Source organism: Callorhinus ursinus, unplaced genomic scaffold (assembly GCF_003265705.2).
Source record: "Callorhinus ursinus isolate GAN/ISIS: 27379988/994484 unplaced genomic scaffold, GSC_fseal_2.0 scaffold3, whole genome shotgun sequence".
In the NCBI taxonomy this organism is placed as follows: Eukaryota; Metazoa; Chordata; class Mammalia; order Carnivora; family Otariidae; genus Callorhinus; species Callorhinus ursinus.
In genome coordinates this window covers 68,261,500-68,283,646 of record NW_027397065.1, presented here as the reverse complement: position 1 = coordinate 68,283,646, position 22,147 = coordinate 68,261,500, and the positions used below count along the sequence as shown (strand labels likewise).

At 46.9% G+C, this 22,147-nt stretch overlaps 1 protein-coding gene across 2 annotated transcripts in view; it reads left to right on the top strand.

The window, feature by feature from the left end:
* The first annotated feature begins 735 nt into the window (after positions 1-735).
* Positions 736-22,147, top strand: part of PDZD2 (PDZ domain containing 2) — a 339,767-nt gene continuing 318,355 nt past the window's right edge. Inside the window, exon 1 of one of the 2 annotated variants that reach the window (XM_073891061.1) lies at positions 736-979. The gene's annotated coding sequence lies outside the window, so the exon portion shown is untranslated. The remainder of the gene's footprint in view (positions 980-22,147) is intronic. The other variant, XM_073891060.1, reaches the window with a different exon arrangement.

Sequence of the window (22,147 nt, the reverse complement as noted above, 5' to 3'; positions counted from 1 at the left end):
CTGGAATAAGGCCAAGGGCGATTGGCATTAGCTCTCACAGTCCACTCAAGCAGGGGCTCTTGGCTAGTTGTCCCAGGGACCAAAAACCACCACTCCAGGGCCATAGGACTTTGTCTCTGAGGATTTCTCTCAGGAGCTTAACTAGGGGATTAAGCAGCTCTGAGGTGCCCAGAGGTTACCCCGAAATTCTCGAAATTCCCATACCAGTGTTAAATCAATTTGGGACCAGAACCAGAGGCCGAAGTTTTCTTGGTGTGGGTGGTTAGTCCTTCCCCCATCTCCTTTGGCCTCCCCACCCCATTCTTGTGTAAGGCAATTGACATTTTTCTCGACGCTATGCAAAGGCAACTTCAAGTCCCCTAGCTCTTTTTCCACCTAGATGGCGCCCCAGGCCCCGCCTCATCTGGAAATTCTGAGCCGCCATCTCCCTGGATCCTTTCCTCCCAGGATCCCCAGGTTTCTGAAGACAGCGCACCAGGACTCCGGGTTCACCCGGAGGGACACTGCACGCGGTGTGCCTCGCTCGGGGGGGGGGGGGGGGGGGGGGGGGGAATCCCCGCCCCCCCTGTCATTCCTGCAGGGGAATCCCCGCCCCCCGTCCCTGTCACTCCAGGAAGGGAGTTCCCGCCCCTCGAATCTACCAGAGGGAGGGAATCCCCGCCCATCCTGGAGGCTCCGTGGATCCCCAGCGCCGCGCAGCTGGGAGAGCTGGGCGCCGGTGCGTGCCGGCCGCGGGCAGAGAGACGCGGTGGGGTGGCGGCTGCGGGGACCCGCCGAGCCGCGGGCGCCGGGGATTGCGCCTCCCGCGGCTGAGGGCGAACCGCGTCGCTGCAGCTCCGGGCAGGCGCGGCGGCGGCACCGGCGGTGGAAGCAGCGGTGGCGGCGGCGGCGGTGGCGGCGGCAGCGCGGAGACCCGCCGGGCGGCGCCTGGGTCCGGACACACGAGGAGCAGTGGGAGGCTCCGCCGAGCCGCGCGCAGGTGAAGCGACCGTCCCGCTGCGGCCGGGACGCGGGGCTTCGGATGGGCGGGGGAGGGGCGGTTTGGCAACCCCCCTTCCCACCCCCTCCCACGAGACCGAGCGAGCCCGGGAAAGTTTAGTGACACATCCCGGTGTGGGAACCCCAGCCCCGGCACGGCGGTGTGTAGGGAGCCGAACCCGGGTTGGGCGGCTCAAACTCCCCTCGTATCCGGCCGGGGGCGAGCAGGACGCGGCCGCGGGAAGAAGGCCAGCGACAACGGGATGACCCGAGCCGCACTGCTGGGCACACTCAGGACAGGGCCAGGAGCCCCTGCCCGGGCCCGCGCCCTGCGTCCCCCGTACCTGGGCCGTCGCCTGGTCCTCTCCTCCAGGGCGGAGGTACTCAGGCTCCCGCGCTTCCTCATCTCTCGCCTGGTTTGTGCCCGCGCAACAGACGCGCGGGTAAAGGGAACGGAGGGGGCGCGCATAAAGCAAGGACGTCTTTGGGGGCAGTATTGGCATCTCCCAGGGAGATGGGGAGCGTACACATGAGGAAATCCTGCTTTCCCTGTGAAGTCGAGTTCCCCCTAAAATCTGGCCTTGTTCCTTTCTCTCTTCCCCCGCCCTCTCTCTCTGTCTCTGTCTCTCCTCTCACCCCCTCTCCCTCTCAGGTTTGCTTGATGTTTTAGGTCTTTGGGTTGCTTGTCTTCCTGCAATGCTAAACTGAGTAGGGGGAGGGTCCAGGGTCCCTGATTGGAGTTTGCCAGAAGCCTGCCCTCAGAGGCCTGATCAATGTAAAGACCTTGATAAGAGACACTGGAGTGTAAGAGGACAGGTCTGGCACGGGCTGGTCTCAGAGACTGGAATGGCAGGCACGAGGGCATTCCAGAGCTGCCCTGCACTGGGACTGGAGGTGGCCGACTGCAGGGGGAAGGAGCCGCATCTGTCTCTGGCGGCCGGCCTGGCCTCTGCCTGCCACAGAGTTAGGTGCTTTGGGTGGATGTATTACCCCTGACAAAGCACAATGAAGCTGGAGGGGGTCCCTGAGTGGCTGCAGAAAGTGATACCATGGATCTGCTTCTAGAGAGAGCTCCCCAGGACCTTCCGTGCTGCTAGTCCTTCCCCAGTGGGGTCTCCCACATTCAGTCTGCTCTGGACGGGCTCTCTCCCAGCTTGCTGTTTCTACAGGGCCAGCTAACCGCCCCTTCCCCCCACCCCCGCGGTGGCTTCTGGGTGGCTGCCGAATAGGTCCAGGTTGGCAAGTGTGGTGTGGGAGGGTTGCTTGCGGGGGCAGAATAGAATGTCTCTGAACACATCCCTGGCTGTAGGTGGTTGTTCTAGCTTCATCAATTCCTTCTTTCCCTGCTGCTCCGCTAATAACCACATAGCGGTGTAAGTGTGTGTAGGGGGTAGGCAGACAAGGAGATGGAGGAGTTGTGTTCCTGTGGGGGATGTGCTAGGAGGGGAAGGATCAGAGCCATGTAAAGTATATACATTCACCTTCCCTTGACATAGTTAATATGCTCCTAGAAAAATATTGAATTATACTTTAAATCTTTGTCATTAAAATTGATTTTGCATGCACTTAAGGCAGTTTACTATTTAAGGAAACTTATGATAATTTCTCTATTCATTTCAACCATTTTATTTTTGGAGTACCTGTGGTTTGCAGTGCATAGGCCCTCAGAGGTTCCTGGGGATGCGCAGGGGCTCCCTCCTTGATCTCAGAGTTTCAGTCTGTCAGGAGAAGGGAGATGAGGAAACTGACAGCTCCCACCCAAACCAGTGCGCGTGGGGCATGTAATAGGCGCCCTGTATTTATTGGATGATGGGGATGATCTAATGAATAAGGTACCCGAAGAGTGGGCCAAAAAAAAAAGACTTTAGAAGGACAGAGGAGAAAGAAGTCCCTTTTGGCTGAGGAGATCTGAAAGGCTCTATGGAGGAGAACTGAGGTAGAGAAGCTGTGGGCTGAGGGGTTGATCCTGACTGTGGATGTGGCCCCAGGGATATGATGGAAGAAGAAGCTGGCCCGAGGTCTTGGGGAAGCTTAGTTCTGCAGCTGATAGGGAAATACTTGGGATTTTTGAGCTAGGGATTGTCGCTTTGTGCTTCAGGGAGATGAATCTGATCTCTGGCAGAAAGAATCGGAACTGGGAGAGATGGGAGGTGAGTTGTCCAGTGAGGAGGTTACTGTAATAAGATGAGCACAGGAGGTCATGGAAGCCGGGCAGCAGGCTGTGGGAAGAAAGGAAAAGTTCGTTAGACATGGCCTTGAAGTATGGGCACTACTTGGATTTGGAGTGAAGAAGAAGCAAAAATCACTTGAAGGCTAGGCGGGCATGTGAATACATAGGTGACTGATAGGGAGTTTGGAGTTTTAACATTCAGCAAACGAGCAACCCGAAGAAACCCTTCCAGACCCCTCCTCCCTCTTCCCACTTCTACTCAGTCTCCCAGACCTATCAGTGGCTCCCAGGATACAGAATAAATTCCAAATCCTATGTGCCTCCTCAGACTTCTTTCCTGCTATGTCCCCTAACACACACACATACACGTGTACACACCCCACATACACACAGGAGCTGTAGACCTCCTGACCTGTCATACTCTCTGCCTCTACAATGCTGACTTGCTAGGGGTGGTAGTGGGAGGATTGAGGTCCTTGAATATACTTTCTTCCCTGGTCTTCCTGATGAACCACTTCTTACTCTTCAAGACCCAGCTCAAGGGTCTCCTCCTCTGTGATTCTCTGTCTTTCTCTCCCAAGTTGAGCAGTCCTACCTCTGGACTTGGCTCTACAGAGCCTGTTGGCACACTCATCATGCTGCCCTGGGCCTGTTTCTTTAGGACCATATCTTATTCATGCCCAGATAAGGCCTCCACCAGCCGTCCACTAGCTTCCTCAGGGAGAGAGGCAGAAGCAACACTCCATGACCTCCCTCTCCCCACCACCATTTGATTGTACTTGGTGTTGTCCCAGACCTGGTAGGCTGGACAAGATAACACAGAGCTGCAGATACTCCCTTGGCCTTTGTGGGCCTTTGTAACTTAGTCTGTGGTGTGTGTGTGTCAGGTGGTGGGGGAGGTCTCTGTTGGAATGTGGCCTAAGGGCCCTCTTACTGCACCGATCCCAAGGGGAAGCGTCCCAAGGAAGATGAACCCGCAAAAGGTCAGGACAAAACTCAAAGAGAGGCTGAATCTCTAAAGACAGACTTGGAGACTGGACAGTTTTTAACCTCTCTCTTCTGCCTTCAGAAGTGTCTCCATAGGACCATGTGGGACGCGGCAGGCAAGCCCCTGAGGGAGGTAGGCAGACAGGTAGAGGCAGGAATGTCTGAGAAAGGCCAGTCTTCTCAAAGACTAAGAACAGTGTCTGTCAAGGAAAGTCATGAGAGCCAGGTTCACCAGACGACAGAGAGAGTGATCGCCAAGATGATTGAAGTCTGGCGCATAGACACTGGATCCAGAGGTGTGCCAGTTAAAAATAATCTGAAGGGTATTTTGAGGAGGTGGTAGTGTTGTGGGAAGGTTTATCTGAGAATGTTCCCCAAATCCCCTTCCCAGGCATGTGTGGTAAACAAAAGAGCAGTGAGAGAGAAGGAAGACAAGATAAGGGGTGTTTGGGAGGGAAGAAGCCAGAGGTGAACAGGAGCAGGGAAAGAACAAAAGCGGGCATCTCCCTTCCTGGGAAGGTAGGAGGGAAGCAGAGGTTGGGAGAGGCACTGGAGAAGGAGCCTGCAGTGTAGTGGAAGGATGTGTCATCTTGGTAAAACAGGAGAGGTGCCTGGCTGCTGGGGGTGGGGGGTGAGAGGGGTGGGGCAGGCAGAAGTACTGCTAGCAGCCGGGTGGGTGAACCTGGTGCCTGGCACCGGCCGAGGCAGCCAAGAGGGAAAGGAAGGTTTCTGGAATTGGGGTCAGAGGCTTTGGCTGGAGTCCTAGCAGTGCAGAAAACTTCTCACTGGCCAGATCACTAGAAATATTGATCTATTCAATTGAATATCTGTATTCAATACGGTCTCCTCTTGTGCAAGACTGGGACAATAGCGACTTCACAGGGTCGTTCTCAGGAGGAATGAAAAAAGATACCGAGGTATGTATGCAAACCCCTCAATGACAGTGTCTGCTACAAAGTAGTAGGACCTTCCGTTAGTGTGTCGAGAAATGAATAAGCCTCTTGTCAAAGGGGCTTTGACACAACCCAGTGAGTGTACAAGGCAGGACTTTTTAGCGGACACAGCCGAAGCTTGCTTTCAGCTTTGGATGCAAAGCTCTGGACCGCTGGGAGCAGCCTCTCACCTCCCTGTTCCCACTTTCAGGAATCTTTCAGGATGTCTGCCTTTTTTATCTGTTGACTTGTTTCAGTGGATACATCTGTAGTTTACATGCAAAGGTCACCTTGCCAGGGCTCAAAGCAGGAAGATCCTGCAGAGTCTCCCCTCCTCTGTGCTTTGGAAGGGGTGATGCATTCAGACTTGCTAATTCCCATATTGGAGGAACCCGAGGCCCAGAAGAGTGGAGAACTTGCCACCTTCTAGCCCAACTGGAAGTGGAATCACATCTGTAGTGGCTAGATTTGCAGAACTGTTGTCTTCAGTGGCAATAGGTGTAAAATGCAGGTGGGTGAAGAGGAATTGAAAATCTGTGTACCCACTTGGTTTTATGAATGAATCATGATTATACTTAGAAAGATTAAATAAATATTCTCCCCTATTAGTCAAGAGCAGAGGAAAAGGAGCACTTAATTTGATTTACTAAACACTCACTAGGTGTGTGCCAAATTAAATGATATTGGGGGAAAATGTGTATGATGTTTCTTTAAGGAACTCAAAGTATAAAAGTATTTTCTCAGATTATTCCTGATTTATTTATTTATTTTACGTCAATTGTGTTGTTCTTTGGGCCTAAACATAGGTCGCATATACAGTGATAGATCCTTCTATGGCATTTAAACGTTTTAAATTTCTGATCTTACACTATCCATATGCTAGAAATGGGAAAAAGAGAGAATTGGGAAAGAATTCTTTTCCTGTGTGTTCTGCAGCTCTGGGCAGAGGCAGGACGGGAAGCCAGGTAGGTCATCGGATTTAGGCTCGGATTGCCTGTGATCTAAAGAGCTCTGCATTCTATTTACAAATGTGTTCAAGAAAACACTGGGAGCATTTACGGTTTGAAAAGTCAATCGTTGAAGAGGCCCTTTGTGGTCCGATAAGGCGGCTGAGCCTGGAGATGGCTTGTTAAGGCACTAAGTGTGCGGAGAAGACCCATTTGTCTTTGAAGCCTCTCCAGCTCCAGGAAGAGGCCTGCCCCGGCTGTGGCCTCTCTCCGATGCCAATGGGGTCCTCTCCAACCCCACATTCTCAATGGGGCAGGGAAACAATCCCCGTTCTCAGAGCGCTTGCCTCCTTGATGCGCGCATTACCTACGTATATACATTGAGTGAACAGTGACTGGGCTATTAACTTGCAGAAAATCAGAAACTTAAGAATTAGCTCTCTTTATGAAGCAATCCAATGAAAGCAGATAGCATTGACCATCTGGTTGATTAAGTTATTCTTGGATTATTTGTTTTTAGGTTTTAAAGGGTTTCTGGGGCTCGTAAAGCACTCTAGGACACATGAAGAGGTTTTGGAGAAGCAAGGCTTGGAGAACTGACTTTACAGCAAAGAGGACTAGTTTGGCACACACTATTGTCACAAGCTTTCAATGAAATAATAGCAAGGGAGTGGGGAAGCAGCCTGAAATGTGTAGCTATTCACACGAAGATAAAAAAAAATCACAAACTCCTGAGGATTTGCAAGTTCTTGAAAGAGAACTACCCAATCCTTTGCCTCCAGGTTGAAGGCAAATTTAGCTCATTTTAGGTAAGATCTACAGTGTTTGAACAGCCTCCTGAGGGGGGCTTCCATGGTATATGTGGCCCTTAACAGAATGGTTCCCAGGCTGTCCCTTTTGAAGTTTTTAGCAACAGTGGAATTGGATTTGAGCTGAGCCACTTGTGGTTTCCTTTTTATCAACATCTGGACAGTTCTAGTACTTGGCTTTGCATACACTAGACTTTAAGTCAGCTACTGCCACCAAATTGTCCATACATACGCTGTTGTCCTGGCCTCTGAAGAGTGATCATCTGCTTTGCTAAGAATGAAGACACGTGGATACAATGCAGAAGAGGACCCGTACCATGAACAGGGGCCCTCCATGGTGCTGTGCAAGTCCAAAGTCAGCCCTCTGGCTGAAACCAGTCTGCTGAGGGAGTAGAAGTTGTGCTGGGCAGAGAGTAGGAGAGGGGGTATATTTGGATCATGGTAGAGTCAGGAGACAGTGAGGAGACTAGCCTGCCTCACAGGGAGCCTCTGGGCATCCAGAGAAAGGGGGTGGTGGGGGCTTTGCTCTCTTGGCACCTGGTCTGGCTACAGTTGCTCCTAACAAGATCTTGGGCTACCTAGGGGTAAGACAGAATAAACACTGGCTTTTTTGTCCCTTTCACCGAAGGCCAGCACTTTACAGATGCCTGTATAACATGAACCTGGTTATCCTACGTACATGTCCTGGGATGATACTGTAATTCCAATATTCCCCAAGTCTCTTTCCAGAGAGTAGAGAGGCAAGTGTGTTTCAGATTAGCCATAGTATCTTGGGTTGGTGCCTACAAGTTGAACACCCAGTAAGGTTCCTCACCCTGACACTCCTTATATTTGCATGCAGGTGATCACTAACTCTCTTCCAGTGTTTGAATGTTTTTTTCTCTGCCTATGAAGATGAGAATGGAGCAAAGTTTAATAAAGCAAGATGTCAATAAACTTTACATTTTTGTGTGTTGGCCAAGGGACACTTATAAAATGTCTGATTTCAGCTGTGTTTCAGTTGGATTCCCCCCTCACCCGCCTTTTGGCACAGTGTATTTTATAGAGATTTGGGTAAAATTATATTGTGCTATATGGGTCTCCTGGTGAAGAAAATTGGCTTCCCAGGTTAAAGCAGCCATGCAAATATTATTATAAAATCACTCAGCATACAAAATTGGCATCGTTTTCCTCCACAGTTTTCCACTGCTACTCTCTACCCCCACCCCGCCCTGGTCACCGTTATTCCCAATATTATTAGGCTAAAGGAAGAGACAGCTGTCCCCAAAAAATGTCCTCATCAACATGGGCTCTCATGAGAGAGCAGGCAATGAGATGGTGTGAGCAGAGGAAGATACTGTAAAAAATTGCAGTAACCCTTCTCTGGACCTACTACTCATCTTCAAAAACCTGAGCAGATGTAGGGCTTACTGATCTCTTTATTGCGGAATGCTGAGGAGCGGTGTTCAGCAATTTGTAGCACCTGAGTACCCTTCCCCCTTGTGGTCCCTCACCTGCTCAGCTTCTGGGCACCATCTTTATTTTCAGCGTCTCTCCACATATCTGTCTTTTCCCCCATTCTTCAGGCTCCTTCACATGGATATGTCCAGTACATGGATAAAATTTAAACATTTAAATTGTTTGAATGTTCCCTATTTGGCAGGCACTGTTCTAGATGCTTTACATATGTTATCTCATTTAATTCTCCTTATGAGTCAGTGAGGCACACACTGTTATTATTCCCCTATTCATTTCCTGGGGCTGCTATCACAAATTACCACAAACTTGGTGGCTAAACAACAGAAATTTATTCTCTCACGGTTTTGGAGGCCAGAAGTCTGAAATTTAGGCGTTGGCAGGGTCATGATCCCTCTGGAGGCTCCTGGGGAGAATCTTTCCTTGCCTCTTCCAGCTTCTGGTAGTTGTTGACATTCCTTGTAACTCTTCCACTCTGATCTGTGTCTCTGTCTTCATATCATCTTCTCTGTATGTTCACATCTCCTCTTCTGTCTGCATGTCTCACTTTGTGTGTCTCATGTGTACCCTTGTCATTTAGGGCTACCCAGATAATCTAAGATGATCTCATCTTGAGATCCTCCATGTCATTACTTTTGCCAAAGAAGGTCCCATTCGCAGGTCGAGGACACGGACATATCTTTTGGGGGGACACCATTCAACATTGCAGATGGAGAAATGGCGGTACAATGTGGTTAAGCAAATTCTCCAAGGTTACAGATGGAGCTGGGATTTAAATAGAGCAGTCTGGCTCCAGAGCTTACATTCTTGACCTACTATTACATTCTTTTCTCTACTGTCTCTCATTAATGTGCTCTGTGATCGTTTATGGTATGAATGGATGGTGGGATGCGTGGGTAGATGGATGGATAAAACAATGCTTATAACAATAATTGGCCAACATTCGCCTTCCCAGTGTACTGAAAATAACAACAACTAATATTCAGTGTTTTATGATGTTGCCCCAGGACTTGACCTTGGGTCTTCTTCTCTAGCCATTCTCCCTCCTAGGGAGATCTTCTCTGCCTCAAGGCTGTACCTACCATCAGTGTGCTGATCTGTGTGCAACAGGCGTCTCAGACCTAGCTTGATCAAAATAGGATCCTTGATATTTCTTTCTCTGGCGAGTAATTTCCTTCTCCTTCTCCCAGCTCAGTATATGGCACCACCATCCACCTAGAGGCTCGTTCCCAAAACCTCAAGACCTTCATTCTTTTTTCCTCACACCAGCAACCGAATCTGTAAATCCTTTTGGCCCTCTGTCCACCTGTACGGCAGCCGACCTGGTTGGAACTGCTGCACAGTAGTCCTCTATCTGGGCCTCCTGAGACTACTCTTGACTCCTAGTCCCTCTCCTCACACAAGCCAGAGGGGTCTTTTAAAAACACACATCACAGGACACCTGGGTGGCTCAGCCAGGTAAATGTTCAACTCTTGGTTTCAGCTTGGGTCATAATCGCAGGGTCGTGAGATTGAGCCCCAAGTTGAGCCCCGCATGGGGCTCAATGCTGGGTGTGGAGCCTGCTTAAGATTCTCTCTCCCTCTCCCTCTGCCCCTCCCCCCCACCACTTGCATGCATGCTCTCTCTCAAAAAAATAAATAAATAATAAAAAATAAAAACACAAGTCATGTCACCTAACAGTTTACAACTGGGGATTTCTCATTGCCATTTGAATACAACCAGGCCCTTTGCCCCAACCTGCCTCTCAGATGACCTCCTTTGCTAGGACTCATCGTCCTTACTCTGTGTGTGCCAACACACTGTCCTTTCTGTTCTGGGACATGCCAAGCTGTATCCCAGAGTAGGGTCTTCCCTCTGCTAGGAAGCTGCCTCCAGACCTGCATAGGCCCTCTCCTCCCTGACCATATGATCTAAAATGACCCCCCACCAGCACTCTATCACGTTACTCCTATTCTGTTTGAAACAGAGTTTTGATTTTCTTTTTTTTAATTATTGGTTGTCTCACCTTTTGGAATGCAAGCTTCATCAAAGCAGGGACCTTGTCTTGCTCACTGGCTCTCCAGTGCTGACAACAGTGCCCAGTATACATTAGACACTCAATAAACAGCTGTTGAGCAGATTTAGCACTGTTCCCAGTTATCCTTTTCTTTACAGAAGCCGAAAAATAGGCTCAAAAAGTTTAAATTATTTGCCCGAGGTTGCACATCTATTAAGACTTGGAGCAAGAATTTGAATCCAGATCTCTCTGTCCTCTAAGGCTGTGCTCTTAACCTTATTCCATATAGCATCTCTGAGAAGCAGGAACTTCCAGGATCCCTAAAATCCCCACAGATCTCTACATTTTCTGACTCATTTTTCTGCTCATAAGCCCAGGACATAGATTGGTAAAACACAAAGAAAAAATCTACTTACTTGAATTCCAAATGTACTATTTCTCTGAAAAGTTGGCCCTGGAGCTTAAGCTTGAGAAGCTAAAACATTATTTCTTTTTTCTCCATTTGGGCATTTAGGCTCATGACTTTTTCTGATCTATCTGGAGACTTAATGGTTTAAACCCTCTTCCTTGAACCTCTACAGGAAGGGCAGAAATGACCATGTCCTTCACGTGTCCTTTATGCAAGGGTGAAATTTGCATTCCTAAAAGCCCTGCACTATTCATCCTCCTGGACACCGACATTTCCCTCAGTGTGGCATTTTCTGCCTCCACATCTCTTCTTAGGTGATAACATGGACTCCATTTTTTTTTTTTTTTTTTTTTTTTTTAGAAATTTTATTTTATTTTTTCTTAAAGATTTTATTTATTCATGACAGACAGAGAGAGAGAGAGAGAGAGAGAAGCAGAGGGAGAAGCAGACTCCCAAGGAGCAGGGAGCCTGATGCGGGACTCGATCCCGGAACCCTGGGATCATGACCTGAGCCGAAGGCAGACGCTTAACCATCTGAGCCACCCAGGCACCCAACATGGACTCCATTTTTAGGTTGGTTGGTAGCGGGACCCTCTCTATTGGTTTCCTTCCCTGCTGTTGGACCTCCTTTTAAAAATAAGTTCCATCTTGAGAATTACATCAGCATCCCCATAAGTAAACATCAGACAGAAGCTACTATTTCAGGCAAATCGTAATTGTAAGAATAGCCAAGACCCACAAATGTAGGTTGGGCTTTTATTTGTAGAGAGGGCTACAGTGGCTGATTAGTGTATCTGGCAATTACGACTGCTCTCCTACAGGAAGGCAGAACTCTGGCTATTTGATACGTCGTGTGCTTTGTCTCTGCTGTCTGTCATGAGTGGGGTTTGCTGTGGTAACCAGAACTTTGCCCAGAGGTTCGTGCATGTAAAATGTCACTCATAGGCAGTCTCCTTTATTTTTATCATAAACCGAAGAGGGCCTGCTCACTGTTCTTGATGACAGGCAGGTGGGTAATCACAGTGAAGTCCAGGTTGAATTGTAAGTGCCATTCCGATGTGGAATATCACCACCCACCCCAATTCTCATTTGCTGAATCAAGAAGCACTTCTGTATTTCCATCGATAAAATCCAGACTGGAACCTGCATGCTAGGATGGTTGGACTTATTTAATTTTTTGTTTATTTAAATTTCTTAAAAGTTCGTTTATTTTTTAAGTAATCCCTGCACCCAATGTGGGGCTCAAACTCACAACCCCAAGATTAAGAGTTGCATGTTCTTCTGACTGAGCCAGCCAGGTGCCCCGGACTTACTTATTTTTATAACTCTTTCTCAACGGCTGTTCTCTATCTTAAGCTTGACAAAACATACGAACTTTATTAACAGTGGTGGTGCTGTGGATGGGAGGTAGGTAGCTGCCCATAAAAACCACTGAAAACTCTGAGTGCTCAGCAAACGTTTGAAGGAGGTAATATTATCAGTTATGCTCAGTTCTCTCCTAGAGCTCATACTTTGTCCTCACTGCTGCAAACTTTTTTTTTCCTTTTCCGTTCAACTAATATTTACTTAGCATGTGCCACATAGAGAGAAAAGATATATACATTTCATATTCTATGCATGGGGAATAAAAAATAAAATTCAGATTGCCTTGAATTATCAATGCTATCAAATTATTTAACTGTCTTTTGGGACAAGGGAGAGACGATGGAGAAGGCATTGCTTCAAGAACATACTGAACCTCATGAACCCCTCTTCTGTTGGAGACTTGGAACTGGCTCTCAAGGCTATCAAGGTCACTAATGAGGTCCACATTGCTGAATCCAAGGACCAATTCTCAGCCTTTTCCTTGCGCCTTCAAAGCATTTGATGCACACAGTTAATCCCTTCTTGAAAGGCTTCCTTCCCTTAACTCTCTGAACACCATGGTCTCTAGGCATTCCTCCTTGCTCACCAGTCTGCATTCCTTCCCAGTTTTCTTGGCTGCCTGTCTTCTCCCTGACCTCTTAATGCTGGAGGGCCCAGGAGTCATTACTTTCGCTTCTTGTCTTTTCTTTCTGCGATTGTTATCTGTGATGTCAGTCATTCTCATGGCTTTAAATGCTATCTATAAGCTAAGAATTTGTACCAGTATATTTTCATCTTGCATATATATTTATTGACTTGAATCTCCACTGTCTAATGCTCATCTCAAACATTAACATCTAAAATCAAATTCCAGATTCCCACCCCTGCCTCTTCCAGATACTTTGTTTCTGGCTAGTTCTCCAAAATATACCCAGAATCTGACCATTGCATACCACCTCTCCCCTCTTCCAAGTTGTCCTCATCTCTCAATTGGACTATTTTGAGAATTGCTCAGTTGCTATCTTGCCCCTTTCCCCATTAGTCTATTCTCAACAGAACAGCCAGAATGATTATCATAAAACTGTAAATCAGATCATGTCACTTCTCTGTTCGGACCTTCCCAGGAGCATCCCATCTCACTCCACGTAAAAGCCAAACTCATTATTACATAGCCTACTAAGCCCTTCCCTTTCTGACTTCTTCATTTCTATTTACTTTCCCTCCCTGCTCCGGCCACACCACCGTGCTTCTGCCTCAGGGCCATTGCACCTGCTATGTCCTCTGCCTGGTGTGTTCCTCTCTCCTGTAGCTGAGTTCTTCCCTCACTTCCTTCAGTTCTTGATTTAAATGTCACCTTCCGTGAAGTCTTCCATGCCACCTACTCCAGTCTGAGACTACATATCCCCCTTCTCAGCTTTATTTTCTCCTTAGCACATTGTCAGCTTTTTAACATGTCATATATTTTACTGATTTAATTTGCTTTTTCTGCCTGCTCGACTTCATTATAATGTAAAATCGTAAAATCTATGAGGGTAGTTTTTTGAAAGGGGGGTCTGTTTGGTTCATTCTTATATCTTCAAGAAGTGCTGTGCTATAGTAGTGCTGGCATATAGTAGGCACCCAGAGAATAATTTGTTGAGAGAATGAAGTAGGATCACTGGTATTTTTAATTTAAATGCTGATACCCCAGGGATTGTGATGGAATGGGTAGGAGGTACAGCGTAAGCATTGGTCTCTTCTGAACACCACCCCTCCCCCCTCAGGTGGTTCTAATGTGGAGCCAGTGGTGCAAACCCCTACTTGTTTTTCTCCTTCTTGGGATTTTACCTCTGTGGCGTATGTTGTTGCATTCTTAGAAAATCCATTAGTCTCAAAACTTAAATTGCAGTGGAGGGTTTTAATGAAATTTGTGCTGCGTATAATAGTTTATTAGGGTTTTCATAGGAACATCTTGTTAGAGTTAATGTAGTGGACATCGATCCCTGCGTGACCTTGGCCGAGCTTCGATGGGAGGCACAGACCCTGTATGGCAGAGTCAGGTGTTTCTTTGTTAATTTCCCAGTTGAGCATCAGGCTTTTCTCTTTATATTTGAGAAGTGAGAGGGAATTTGGATCTGACTTAACTTCTTTTGTCTACATTAGCTACACACATTTATTCTACACCTCCTACCCAGAAGCCCATCTACCCATTGCTTAAATTCTGTTCATCCCTTAAGGCCCCAGTGAAGTCTCATTCCCTGTAAAAAGTGTCCTCCCTTCCCCCGCCCAGCTGGCAGCCTCCCCCAGAACGTCTGGCACACCTGCTGCCTGGCACTTCACTTGGCATCTAGCACGTGCGGCTTTTGGGTGATGCACTTTTGGGTGAAAGTGGTGTTTCGTTTTGTTTTTTTTCTTTACCCAACTCCCAAACTAGCCTGCAAATTCTCTGAGGACACCTGGCCATACTTTTCACCTCTTTGTGTCCCCAGCAGTGGGCGTTAAACAGATGTTGATGGATTGGCTAAACTATTTCTGTTAAATGCATTGGCAGCTTCTAAGGAGTGTTGCCTAGGGAAAGAGGTGTCACTCTCCGTGTAATTAGGGATTATAGCTTTCATAAACGCCGTGGCATTTTTCACTCTTGTTGTTGATCTTTGAGTTATATGCTTCTCATCTTACGATTTTCTTTTAAGTGACTGAATACATAGCTAGTGAGATTTAAAATTCCAAGATTTCAGTACCCTCTTTGAAAATGATGTATTCAAGAAAGCTCAGAGACAACCATATTTGGCTTTACTTTCATTTATTTGAGAGAGAGAGCACAAGAGGGAGAGGGAGAAGCAGACTCCCCACTGAGCAGGGAGCCCGACGTGGGGCTCGATCCCAGGACCCCGGGATCATGACCTGAGCCGAAGGCAGACGCTTAACTGACTGAGCCACCCAGGCGCCCCTTTGGCTTTACTTTCAAAATGAGATTCAAGGAAATACAATTTAAACTGCCTTTTAGGGCAGCTGGGAGGAAGCTCCAACACAGGACAAAGGGGGCCCCTCATAAAAACACCCCCCCCTCATTTGAAGGAGTTACTTTTCTGATATAGTCTCATTATTAGGCTAACATTCTTCATTTCAGCCGCCTGGGAGATCAGGTAACCTGATATACTGGAGTAGGAGGAAGGTTTAGAAACTGAGTTCTTAACACCTTTGTGGTCTTTTGAAGCTCTAGGCTTGGGGAAAAGTGATGTCATGGTGAGACAGGAAATGTTATAAAGCCGTAAAAGGTCATAAACCAATTTCCATCTGGTCGTAGGTGTATAAGACACAGCAAAGAAAAGTGCATTGTGTTTTTATCCAACGGGGATAAGGTTACTAGGCTAGTACATCATGGGAAAGCTGTTGACATAGTGTATCTGGACTTCTCAGCAAGGTGTTTGGATGATCCCTTGTGAGATCTTTGCGGGCAAGATGGAGAAATGTGGACTGCACAGTAGCAGCGTTTGGTGATTTGTAGCTGACTGGCTAAATGCTGTACAAAGGGCTTGATGGATTGGTGTCCATTTAGAGAGAGGGTTCTAGTAATGAGAGTCAGACACAGTTCTGCTATTGGATTTATCCTTCTCCTGCTCAACATTTTTATCGCCAACTTGAATAAAGATATGGATGACATGTTTATCCCATTTGCTCATGACCCAGATCTGGGAAGCACGGTGACCTCATTTCATACCGGTATCAGAATCTAGACTTACAGGATAGGCCAAATCTTGCAAGAGTCAGCCAAAGGGCTCAAGTGAAGGTTCTGTATTTATGTCTGAAAAAACCGGTTGCATTTATTATAGGATGGTCAGGAACCTGCTTTAACGGGGTCTCTGTGTAAAAGATTTAGGAAATTCATTTGACTCTACCATCAGTGTGTATCGATACTGCGGTGTGACTATTAAGTAGTCCCAGCAACAGAGTGTTGACCCTTTGTACTAGGCCCACACATCTAGACTATTGTGTGCCGTTCTGGGCAACACATGGTGCCAAGCAACATATCCCAAAGCAAAGGGTCCAAGATGGGGGAGTTAGCAGGAGAGATTTGCAGGGAAGACAATAGCTACCTTCAAATCCTTCTCCTTCCAGCCCACACCCCTATGGACCATAGCTTTATCGGTTCCTTTGCCAATACTCTAACCTCCCTTATCTCTTTTCCTCTTGCTATCCCTACCCTCCAAAATCCTACTCCAAGTAAGTTCAACCACCTGCGTTTTCTGCCTCTATCTCCTGGCTGCCAAGCATTTCTATGAAAGAAAAAAACCTACCCGTCTACCTCGATGGGGGCACCTGCAGAAAAATGGTCTCTAAACTCGTCAGCTACGTGGGCTGCAGATAGTCTCTTTACAGGATCCCACTCACCTTCCCTTGCCATTCTCCCGCCAGTGTCTAGCGCTTCCCCTTTCCCTCCAACTCCTACCTCGTGATTTGCTTCCACCCTCCAAGCTAGGGACCTTAATGTTTTCTTCACAGAGAGAATGAGCAGCCACCCCTCAGTCTTGCTCCCTCAGAAACTACCTATTTCCACATCCAGCCTGCACTCTGACCTGAAAACTTGGTCTATGTCAGCTATTTTCACATATTTAATCTCTCAATAATTCCTCAATGGACTGTGCAATCTGATTTCCATTCCCAACCCTCCGCTGAAATTCCCTGGCTGTGATCACCGATGGGCCTCTGCATTTAAATCCAATGGAAACTTTTCAATAAATTCAGTTGATACTCTGACAAGTTCCTCCTTTACGAAACACTATTCTCCAGTTTTTCTGACACTACTTCTCTCCTGGTTTTCTTCCTACCTAATCTTTAAACTAACACTTAGTTTCAATCTTCTCTCTGAGCTCCTCTCTATGGAGCCCTTTCATATACTTGTGCAACCACTTTTATCCCCCTTTACTTTTTGGACTAGATTTTATAGTTTGCCTCTTAAACATTGATGTTCTCATTTCCCCCCTGGACAATTTCAGCTGCATTTTCATTCTACCACTACCTACGTTTTGATCACTCCCAAATCTGTTCCTTTAGATCCAACCCTTCTCCTGAGCTCTGGACTCACATGTCCGCTGTAAGCCTACCATCTCCAACTGGGCGACCTCAGCCACTCCATAGCAATATACCCCAAACTGAACTCATCACCTTCCTTCCCCAGACAGACCTGCTCTTCCTCCTCTGTACCCTATCTTGGCCAATGGCACCCCTCTCAACCAGCCCCCTGAACAAGAAATCTGGACCCATCCCTCACTTCTCTGTGGTTCTATATATTTGCACGCAGGAGGTTTGTAACTACAGTCCATTGATGGCCAAATAAATATTTTCAATGGCTTTCTTGTGCAGGACCACTAAGACTTATTCTCATTTCTGGTGCAGAAGCCAAAACAAGGGCCAGAACATTGAAATTAACGGAAGGAGATACGGCTCATGCTAGGAATGTTTCTGTGACCATTATAGTCTCAAAGTGTCATGGATTGCCTTGAGAGGTAGTAAGTTTCCCTTCACTGCCAACAGCAAGCTGAGGCTGGAGAACTGATATTGTAAGATTGGGCTGGGTGACTTCTGATGCCTCTACCAACTCTGAGGTTTAGTTCAGCAGTTAATAAGCCCCTGCCATATACTTTGCCCACATCATCTCATTTATGATTCCTAATAGATTATTAGCCTCATTTTATGGATGAGAAGCCAGGAACATGGAGGGCCAAGTAATTTTCCTCAAGTGATACAGTCAGTATTAGGGCAGGCCTCCAGAGCAGCCCTGGTGTCCCTAAATCTCAGTTTTTGTTAAACCACGGCCTTCTATTTGACATTGGAAACAGACTTCAGTTCAGTAGAGAACAGTACCGTCCGCTGTGTACCTTCACCGGTAGAGGTAGACCTTTGAAGATAATAGAAGGGAAGAATTCCTTGAAACAGAGCATTTTTAAATAAATAAGTTTGGAGCTTAAGTTCTTAAATGTATCCCCATGTTTATTGCTATATTACCTTTCCCCTCTATTTCTACAGATACTTTATTATTATAACAAGCAATTCTAATAACAAAATGCAATTTTCTTCATAGGTCACCACTCCCATTTCCCACAGACTTGGGAAGGAACAAGAAAGGGTTAATTCTTCCATTTACTTAGAATGGCTTTTAATGAAATGCAGGTCCCAGCAGCAGAGGTACCAGGTTGCTGTGTGATGGAGGCTGAAGGGTGAAATCCTGGGTTTTCTTTTACAAACTTGAAAGAAAAGGAGATACTCCATATTGCAGGGCTGGGGTGGGGCAGGGTAGGGTTGGCTTGAAGTATAGAAAGACTATATAAGCAAATATTTACCTCATTTTCATTTTTGCCTCGAATACACTGCCCTGGAAGGAACCAGAGGTCTGATTAAAACAGCAGATAAGCATCAAAATGGGAGGCAGTCCGTCTAGGGTGACACCTGGGCTGGAGGAAGGGGTCCAAGGGGACAGTTGAGGCAAGGACCTGCAATCCAAGCTGTAGAGACTGGACTTGTAGATAACCTGTGAGTGGTTATTTTTATAGTCCTCCTTAGCTGCCATTCCCAGAACCCTAAGGATACTTATCCTCTTAGGTGCTCGAAGGTATGGAATTACTTCTCCATCTTTCACCTGATCCGAACCTTATTGTTTGAGTACCCAGAGAGCAGTCTTAGTCTGTGGGCTTGAGGGTTAGGTAAGGCGTGAAGAATTAAAAGCCAACAGTAATCCCTCAGCCGTAAGACAGAATAACCAGCGCCTCTGTCCGTGTTCAGAGAGGCAGCAGGTGCTGCAGCAGGTGCAGAGCAGGATTGGGAAGGATTGTGACAGTAGTGACGAGTGACAGGTCAGCAGCTGGCACTCGGTTCTGGTCTAGATACTGCCACCATCAAGTTGTAGTAGCTAGCGCCATTAGGTCCTACTTTCTCTGCACTTAGAGCGAAGCAATTGTGTTTAATGATTCTGAAAGTCTCTTTTATTTCTAAAAGAAGAAAATGTCCTGACACCCAGTCATGGCTCACTAATGCACACATTGCCTTTCACTTGAGAACAGATCATCCCATTCTTGCCTCTCACTACTGAAGACCAGCTCATGCCTCCTGTGCCTTGGACCTCACGTTTTGTCCTAAATGAGTAAATTCCTCTAAATTAAGCTACCCATAAAAAATACCCTGTTTCTGTTAGGAGTAGGTTCCATGAATATGAAAACACTTGCAAGGCATGAAAAATTCAGATTTACTTCCACTGACTGTTACTTCTTCTCTGGACTGTTAGAGATCATCTATTTTAATCTCCTATTTTATAAATGAACAGATCTAGGCCCAGAGAGGTAGGGCAGCTTTCTAAGTTCACACAGCAAAGACTCTTCTGTAGGACTTTTCCCCACCATCCAAAATGGCAAGATGCAGGTACTTGGCAATCAGTGTTTAAAAGAAAATTATAGTTTCATGTCCAAGAAAGTTATTTTTAAACAGGAGGCTGGTTCACCTAGAAATTTTCTTAAGAAAAAAAAATAATAAACAAGTGCACTAGATTTGTCCTTTTAAGCCAATTTAAGAAGTGTGCCTTCTCTGTGCTGTTGAAATTGGCAGGCCGACATCTTGCAGACAGACTGTTCTGGTCTACTCGGTTAGTTGTTATCCCAAATGCAAATCTGACTCACGGGTGAGATCATGAGAAATCTGGACTATTTTTCTTGATGACTTTTTCTTTCCTATTCCAATTTTCTTTTGTGGTATTTGGCCCTGTATGTTACCCATGCTGGGGAACAGAATCTTGAAAGGGTTGTTCCTAGGATAGTCTCTGCTGTCATATGAATCTAAAAACAGCCGGAGCAGGTTTGGCCATGAAGTGTATGCGGCTTTGGTGTGGAAAATCAGGTTGTGTGTGTGTGTGTGTGTGTGTGTGTGTGTGTGAGAGAGAGAGAGAGAGAGAGTGTGTGTGTGTGTTCTGGCCTTATAGCAAAATAAGATTTTTGTTTACTGGGATTTGAGGGATTCTGGAAAGACCCTCCTTCTAATCAAATGGATTCCTTTCATTCAACAGATGTCTAGTTGATATCCACGTTTTGCTAGGTGCTGGCGTCTGGAGAAGGTTACCTATAATTAAATAAATAAATATTACCCAGTCTGTGTATTAGGGTCGTGTTAGCTGCTGTGACAATCAAGTCCCCAAGTTTTAGTGGCTTGACATAACACCAAAGTATTTCTCTCTTCTGTGATAGCCTAGTGCAACAGTTCACACTCAGCACGTAGTTCTCCTCCACGTGGTGATTTAGGGCTGCGTGCTCTTTCCATCTTGGGTTCCCACAATTTTCTAGGGCTGCAGGGTCATCTACATCCCGGTGGTGGAAGGGGAAAGAGGGAAGAAGGCATAGTTACTTCTGAAACGCCTTGGTTTGACGGTGGCGCACGTCACTTGGCACATTTCACTGGTGAGAAGTAACCACAGATCCCCACTTGGAGGCAAAGAGGACGAGAAATGTAGCCCATGATGAGTCTATGCTTTGGAAGCATATGGAGTTCTGGTGTGTGGCTGGCCGTCTCTGCTGTTGTCTGGTAAGTACTTTATGGGATAGGACATCTGACTGCATGTGGTGTGGGAGTCATCACTGGGCACTCTTTCCCTGCCAAGCTTGATTTCAGGTCTCCAGCATGCCACTGTGTGTCTCTCACACAAGTCCCTTCCTCTCTCTAGAACTTTCCTCCCAACTGTCCTTGCCCTTCCCCTGGCTAACTCACTATTCCATCAGGTACAAACATACAGTGCCTTTTCCCAAGAAGCTTTTCCTGGATGCACAGTCCAGCTTCCATGTATATGTTCTGACCTTCTATGAAGACAGAGCAAGAAGATTATTATTTATTGGAATTTGATTTCCCCCAGGAAGGCACTCCTGCTAATCAATTGGCAGTTTTACCGAGCATAAACTTCAGGGGGTCAAGGAGCATTTAGGGAAAAGAGGGAGGTAAGGAAGGCATCAGATGTTGGGGGAGTGAGGAAGGGACCATTACAACCTCCCAAGAGCTTGGAGGTGGGAGCTCTAGCTCTTTGGAGGTAGAGAGGCAACATGGGGTGCCCAGACCACTTCACTTTCAGATCCTACACTTTGAACAGCAGTTTTCAGGGGTTCTCAGAGTTCACTTTTGGAGAATAAATGAGAAAATTTTGCAAATGCTGGTGGTGAAGGAATGGAACACCCAACCATGTTCTCCCTGGGTAAGCATCCTGTGTGACCAGGAGAGGAGGAGATGGTTATCCAGACAGCCTCTGTCTCCAAGTGGAAGCCAGAGGGCATGCAGAACCTTCTAGGGTCGGAGTCATCATGGAATGTATCTTCCTGTTCTGACAGGCCCAAGACCTTATAAAGGAGCGTGGGGTTTTTATTTTTCGGACATAAGAAACGGGCATGTTTCTCCTGCAGCTGAACTTATCTCCTTATTCAAAAAATATTTTCTTACTAATTATTTTTAATGATCTCAAGGAAAAGTGCCTTTTATGATTATCTTGACAAGTTCATACATGCAAGAGGCCTGCTGATCCTGCATTTATGAGGTGATGGCTGCTTTTACTGTTTAGGTTACCATTAGAGTGACCTAAAAACAAACCGGTGAGCTGGGTGCTCAAAAGGAAACTTGGCGGCATGGTTTAGGAGGGATTAACCCCCCTGGCTCTCCACAGAGTGCTCTCCATTTCTCTGTTCTTCCCCACCATGGCCTGAAGGAAGAGAACTTCCTGGGAAGTTCTGGGAAGCCGGGGAAGAGAACTTCCCCAGTATACTATGGGGGGATCATCATGGATGCAGAAACTGAAGGCAAAGAATCCAAGGGATGGGGTAGATGTTCGAGATCATTTGAGCAGTACTTGACCAGAAGCCTTTCAGGACTGCGCAGATTCTTGGCCTCCCCCGTGGCGCACTCTCTGTTTCTTGTGACCTCTCAGCCCGAGATCAGACAGTCCTCCATTCAGCACAAATTCACGGAGCGGCTCCTCTGCCCTTTTCTAGGCAGTTAGAGATGCAGCGGTGGGCACGGCCTTCGAAACCTCAGCCCCATGTTTTAGGAGGGTCAAGGACAGGCAGGAGACCGGTAAACTAAGGCCTATGCAATATAACTTCAGGAACCAAATGCTTCTTGTAG